We start from the raw sequence: 6,733 nt of genomic DNA on the forward strand, positions 1-6,733 counted from the left end.
TCTGCTTTCATGTCCACATAATTGCCCTTATTTAAGTTTAAAATACTAGTCTGGAGGCAATCTTCCCTTCCTCAAACGGAATATAAAATTCAATCATATTATGACTGCTGCTACCGAAGAGAACCTTCACTGTGAGATTCGCAATTTAACCCTATCTCATTACACAATACAAGGTCTAGTACGTGTTGTCCTAAGAAACTATCTCCAAAACATTCTAATGACAATTGATGATAGTTCTATGACACAGTTACTGAAACTAACTTGCAAATCTACATTTAATTTCCTCACTAATTAATATAATTTAAATTCCACCAGCTGCCATAGTAGGATTTGATCCTGTACCTCCAGGGGATCAGTCTAGATTGCTGGATTACTAGTTCCAGTGATATTATGACATCTCCCATTGTTACCTTGAGATTTCACAATTGAAACGTACAGCTGGCCTGTGCATGTCCAACCGCCACTTCCGATTTATCACCCACCATAAACTTGAAGTCACCCAAATCTCTATTGCTCACATCCTTATGTGCACCAAGTTCCAGTCGCCCATCACCCCTGTGCTTATTGCCCTCCATTGGCTAAACAATGCCTTGATTCTAAAATACTTATCCTTATTTTTCAAACCCTCCATGATCTAGTTCCTCATTGTCCCTTTATTCTCCTCAAGCTCCACAACCCACCAAGATATCAGTGTTCCTCCAAATCTGGTTTCGTGAGTATGACAACTCCAAAGGAAACTGGTATAAAACTAAGACTATAAGACATAGGTGCAAAATTAGGCCACTCAGCCAATCGAGCATTCTCCGCCCGCCATTCAATCATGGCTGATATGTTTCTCATCCCCATTCTCCTGCCTTCTCCCCATAACCCCTGATCCCCTTATAAATCAAGAACCTATCTATCTCGGTCTTAAAGACACTCAGTGATTTGGCCTCCACAGCCTACTGTGGCAATGGGTTCCACAGATTCACCACCCTCTGGCTGAAGAAATTCCTCCTCATCTCAGTTTTAAAGGATCGTCCCTTCAGTCTGAGGCTGTGCCCTCGGATTCTAGTTTTCCTTACTAGTGGAAACATCCTCTCCATGTCCACTCTATCCAGGACTTTCAGTATCCTGTAAGTTTCAATAAGATCCCCCCCTCATTCTTCTAAACTCCAACGAGTACAGATCCAGAGTCCTCAATTGATGGATTCCACTGCATTCCAAAACATACTCTGGCTCTTGTGGGAACCCCGCCAGACTCTATCTGAAGATTGTCAAATGGTTGCTTCAAAAACTGGATTTATTTACATATGTACAAGTTATTCTTTACCTCACTCCCAGTGCAGACCCTACTGGGAGGATAGATCTGACCAGGCCCTGACTGGGGCCTGCTTATATCCAATAGTCTGACGATTCCCAGTGTGGGTCTCCACCCCTACCTGGGGAACTTGTATCCAATAAGCCCCGTTGTAAGATCAGTAATTGTTGTCTTATGATCCTCTTGGGGGTTATAACAGTGAGCATCCTCTGATTTTAATAGCTCCAATATTGGCAGCTCTGCATCAGCAGAATTCCTTCCCAAAAACTGTCCTCCTCTACACCTTCCTCTCCACCTTTAAGATACTCCTTAAATGTTAAACCTCCTTAAACCTCTTTGATCCAGATTTTGGTCATCTGCCCCAAAATCAGTGTAAAGCTTTGTTTGATAGTATTCCTGTGAAGTGCTTTGAAACATGCTACTACATTAAAGACATGTTACGACACCCTTGGCAAGTGCGTGGTCAATTCCCGCCCCATAGACCCCAGAGTCCCAACATAAGTGAATGAACCAATAATTTGTGTATTTTCCTGTGATCTTTAACCCTTGACTGCTCCAATGAGTTACAGGCACCAGATTTGTAAGTAAAACATTAGCAATCTGTTTATTTATAACAAGAGTAAAAGATGAACGTGTAATGGAAATAATGGAACAATGGTCTGCTAGTCTAACTATTCCCAAAACTCTGCCCCACCCTCCGCCCACACACACATACACACAAGACAAACATATGGTAGGAGGTGGGAAAAGGATTAAAATTAACAGGGATAAACAAGTATGAGAGATTTGAGGATCTTTGCTGCTGGGGTTGAGGTATTCGTAGGCGGTGATCTCTTCAGAATGCGAGGTGTTGCAAACCATTGATGAGTTTGAATCTTTTAAGGACTACTATCCATTAGAACTCCCAGGCTGTAGTAGTTCCTCTGGGGAATCATCTTCATACTGGATATTCAGGTCTGTGCAATTCTATCATGCGACCATCAGGTGGACTCTCAGTCTTCTTGAGATATTACTGGAGTTCTCGACCTGAGAGTTTACATCAGATTCTACATCCACTCTGTCTTTCAACTGATTGCCTGGTCTCTGTGCAGATATTCTGGCTGTTACATGAGGAGAGTTCTCAGACTGAGCTTTTCCAAGCCATTCAGACAGAGGATTAAACTGCTACAGACCTGGTGGGAGAACTTGTTCACAGCCTTTCAAACTAGTAGTTCCCTTCACAGGTCTGGATACTGTCTGCATTCTTTTAAATAGGAGTGACTTCCATGGGTCTGGCTGGGAGCCTCTTAAACCACCTGGTAGAAAGAGAGCTCAGAGAAAGTGCCTTAAAGCTGTTTCATGCCAGGATCTTTCACAAAACTGACAAAATGGGGGTTGATTCTCCTGTTCCAGTAATTTCTGAAAAGCTCCACCAAACCCAAATGAGAATCTGTCCAAGGTCTGGATTTCAAACAAGCTAATTGGCTGCTTGCCAAGTCCATCAACATGACGTCACCAGCTATGCCACATATATCACTGAATCTGAGGGGATCTGCCGGATCAGTCCTCATAGCAGCTTGCAGCAGTGGGGAGAAGGGGTGTGGGGGGATGCTTCAGTTCAAAACCAAAAGTCCATGATTTTAAAACCAGCCAGCAGGACAGGCATTAAACGAGAAACATGAAACAGACCAGGATTTAACAAGTTCCTTACAGGCACTATATAAAAGCAGGTTGTTGTCGTTGAGACAACCTCTTCAAGAGAGGAGAGGAGGGGACAAAATTCTCAACGAAGAATGGGAGAAAAATTGTGTTACAATCCTCAAGTCTCAAGCAAATAATATATCTGTAGGATGTATAAACAATATCAGCAGCAGGGGGAAAGGGCCACGGGATCTAAATGGCTGCATCAATGCTCCCTACCTATACACTTCAAGTAGTGCAGCCTTAATGTGACACTGGGCAGCCATGACATGCTCCTATTATTGTTCAGTAGAATGGAAAAGAACATAGCAGCCATGCTGACTGAGGTATCAACTGCATGTTCGATAATTGTGTGGGCAGAACATTGGCTCACACTACAGAAGATCCCTATTGTGCCCTGTGGTGACTTTGACGGCCCTAGTGGTGCCTATGGTGCAGGTTTGCCACAGGTTGCCTTGGAACAGATGACATGCCTGGCAACATGGCATTTGTTCTCAATTAATACTAAGTACATGCGTCAGAACCACGGTTGGTGGCATAATAGTGGGGACAGAAAAAGAGACTTGTATTTATGTAGCACCTTTCATGGAGAAGGATTTTATGGCCGCTAAAATGCTTTTGAAGTGTTGTAACAATAGCAACATGGCAGCAGATCTGCATGCAGCAAACTCCCACAGGGAGCGATATGACTAAATAATCCTCTTTTGTGATGTTGATTGATAAATAATGACCAGGACACCAGAGATAACAAACTCCTCCACTCTGCTTTCACCTATTGCCGGTTTAGCTCAGTTAGCAAGACAGCTGGTTTGTGATGTGGAGCGAAGCCAACCGCATGAGTTCAATTCCTGTACCTGCTGAGGTTATTCATGAAAGCTTTGCCTTCTCAACCTTGCCCCTCGTGTGAGGTCTGGTGATCCTCAGGTTAAACCACCACCAGTCAGCTCTACCTCTCAATGGGGAAAACAGCCAATGGTCATCTGGGACTACAATGACTTTACTTGCTTTTACTTTTAATGCCTCAGGAAATTGTCCAGCCGCTTGAGAGAGCAGACAGGATCTTGGTTCAATCTTGGTCTTATCTGAAAGGCACTTCAACAGTGCAGTGACATCGCTATTGCATTGGAGTGCCAGCCTATGTTTTTGTGCTTACGTCTCTGGATTGGAATTTAAATTGCAGTCTCCTGACTCAGAGGCAAGTGTGCCACAAATTGGATTGCAGTCAGCCATGGCTCAGTTGGAAGCACTCATTTCTGAGTTGGATGTTGTGGGTTCACATCCCACATCAGCCAAAAATGAATCAAAGCTTACACACGGGTGGAGTACTGAAGGAATGCTGCACTGGCGGAGGTGAGACATTAAGGCCAGGATTCTCATTTGCAAGTCTACCCCGCTACTACTGCTAGCTTGGATGGTGAATTTGGCGCGCCGTTCTCTGGCGGCGGGATTCGCTACTCCTGACGGCTGTCTATGGGATTTCCCATTGAAAGAACCCCACCGTGCCGGGAAATGTGTGGGCGGATGTGCACCGCCAGCGTGACCAGAGAATCCTGCTGCCAGCAAACGGCTGAAGAATCTCACCCTAAACTTGGGCCTTATTTGTCCTCTTGGGTGGACATTAAATGTCCCGTGGCGTTGTTTTGGAAAAGAGAAGGGGTGCTAACCCCAGTGTCCTGCCCAATAATTGTCCCTCAATTGGCATCATAGAAACAGATAATAATCGCTTATTGTCACAAGTAGGCTTCAATGAAGCTATTGTGAAAAGCCCCTAGTCGCCACATTCCGGCGCCTGTTCGGGGAGGCCGGTACGGGAATTGAACCCATGCTGCTGGCATTGTTCTGCATTACAAGCCAACCTTTTAGCCCACTGTGTTGGTCATTGTCACATTGTTTTTTTAAATAAATTTAGAATATCCAATTCATTTTTTTCCATTTAAGGGGCAATTTAGTGTGGCCAATCCACCTACCCTGCACATCTTTGGGTAGTGGGGACGAAACCCACGCAAACACGGGGAGAATATCCTGTGCAAACTCCACACGGACAGTGACCCAGGGCCGGGGACCTTGGCGCCGTGAGGCCGCTGTGCAAACCCACTGAGCCACCGTGCTGCCCCTCATTGTCACATTGTTGCTTCTTACAGCTGGCTGTGAACTCATTGGCTGCTGTGTTTCCCACATCACAACAGTGACTACGCTTCATTGGCTATGAAATGCTTTGGGATTCCTGAGGTTGTGAAAAGCATTATATAAATGCAGATCATTCTTTCACATCAATGCTAATTGGCATCTTTTATCTCATCTTGTATCACTTCAAACAGAAGCATTGTTTTGAAGTACTTTAAAATGTAAACCCATCAAAAATGTTGATTTCACTTAGTGACTGCGCCTTGCACTGAGGTGACCCCTGCCTTGCTGTTCCGAGAGCTCCAGAAGAGGGCCCACTATGATTCTCTGCTATTCCAATCTCAGTACAAAATTGTAAATACCTCATCTGCAGTCACCTTGCCAGTATTTTCATAAACCCTCAGCTACCTTCATTTTAACATAAACATTCCTCACACTATCTTTTTATTTTATTTTTCTTTAAAAAGTATTGGTTATTTATTGAATAGTTCCAGATATTTTATATTTTACTTCTTCTCAACATCCTGCTCTGCTGCTTCCTTTGCTCTCTTAGCACGGATTCCAAACAAACGTGCATTTGCACAAGCCATACGGAGGCTTGCAAAGGCCTTGAAATTCTTCTCATCCTCAGAGATCACCCGGGCCTTCTCTCTTTTGTATATATTCTTGATTGGCATGACAGGTCCAGTTAGCTGGGTTGCTACCTTAATTTCTTCAGCAGAAGAATCTCCCTTCTTGGGCATGAAGCCTTTTTTGGGAAGATGATTAACTTGGAGTGATATTCCTTCAGACGTTGAACATTACACTGAATAGATTCAGTTGACTTGTTGCGCCATCTGTGATCAACAGCAATGCCAATAGTACGCGCCATCCTCCTGTTAATGCCTGCAGCCTTTAGCTCCTCCAGGCTGAAGCCTCGTCCCGCACGTGCTTTGGTGTGATATCTGACAGTGGGACACCTAACAAGTGGTCGAAGGGGGCTAGCAACTTGACGTGGAGCGATGCAATGTGCTTTAGCCAACCGTGCCTTGCGCCTGCAGACTTTTCGGCTGGCTGGTTGAACCAAGTGCGGACTCTTTTCTGCCAGTCCTTGTGGAAATGAGGGTTCAGGATCATTCCATTCCGACTTGGGGCCATGGCTGCTTAATGAAGGGCTTCAGGAGGGAAATGGCCGAAGGAAAAGGACCAACAGAGCCGAGGGATGCCGGGATATGTCCCTCACACTATCTTAAAAGAAACCCGCAAACATTTTCTTTTAAATCTCTTTTGCTACACAGTATGAACCATAGAATTCCTACCGTGCAGAAAGAGGCCATTCGGCCCATTGAGACTGCACCGATCCGCTGAAAGAGCACTCTAACCAAGCCCATTCCTCCACACTATCCCCATAACCCCACCTGACCTGCAGATATTTGGACACTAAGGGACAATTTAGCATGGCCAATCCACCTCACCTGTACATATTTGGACACTAAGGGGTAATTTACCATGGCAGTGCTATTCACTGTGCCACTCTGCTGCACCACCGTGCCTCCTCTGTAATAGACAGAGCTAAGCAATTCCAGATCAATGGATCAGATGTAATCTCTGCCACATCCAATTGTGAAGCATATGATTGAATGACGAAGC

At 44.7% G+C, this 6,733-nt stretch overlaps 1 pseudogene; it reads right to left on the bottom strand.

Annotated features, from left to right (window-relative positions):
• Nucleotides 1-5,545: 5,545 nt before the first annotated feature.
• LOC140427094 (large ribosomal subunit protein eL13 pseudogene) lies at nt 5,546-6,268 on the bottom strand (annotated as a pseudogene).
• Nucleotides 6,269-6,733: the final 465 nt, after the last annotated feature.

The sequence above is a fragment of the Scyliorhinus torazame genome, chromosome 7 (genome assembly GCF_047496885.1).
Source record: "Scyliorhinus torazame isolate Kashiwa2021f chromosome 7, sScyTor2.1, whole genome shotgun sequence".
NCBI classification, from domain to species: domain Eukaryota; kingdom Metazoa; phylum Chordata; class Chondrichthyes; order Carcharhiniformes; family Scyliorhinidae; genus Scyliorhinus; species Scyliorhinus torazame.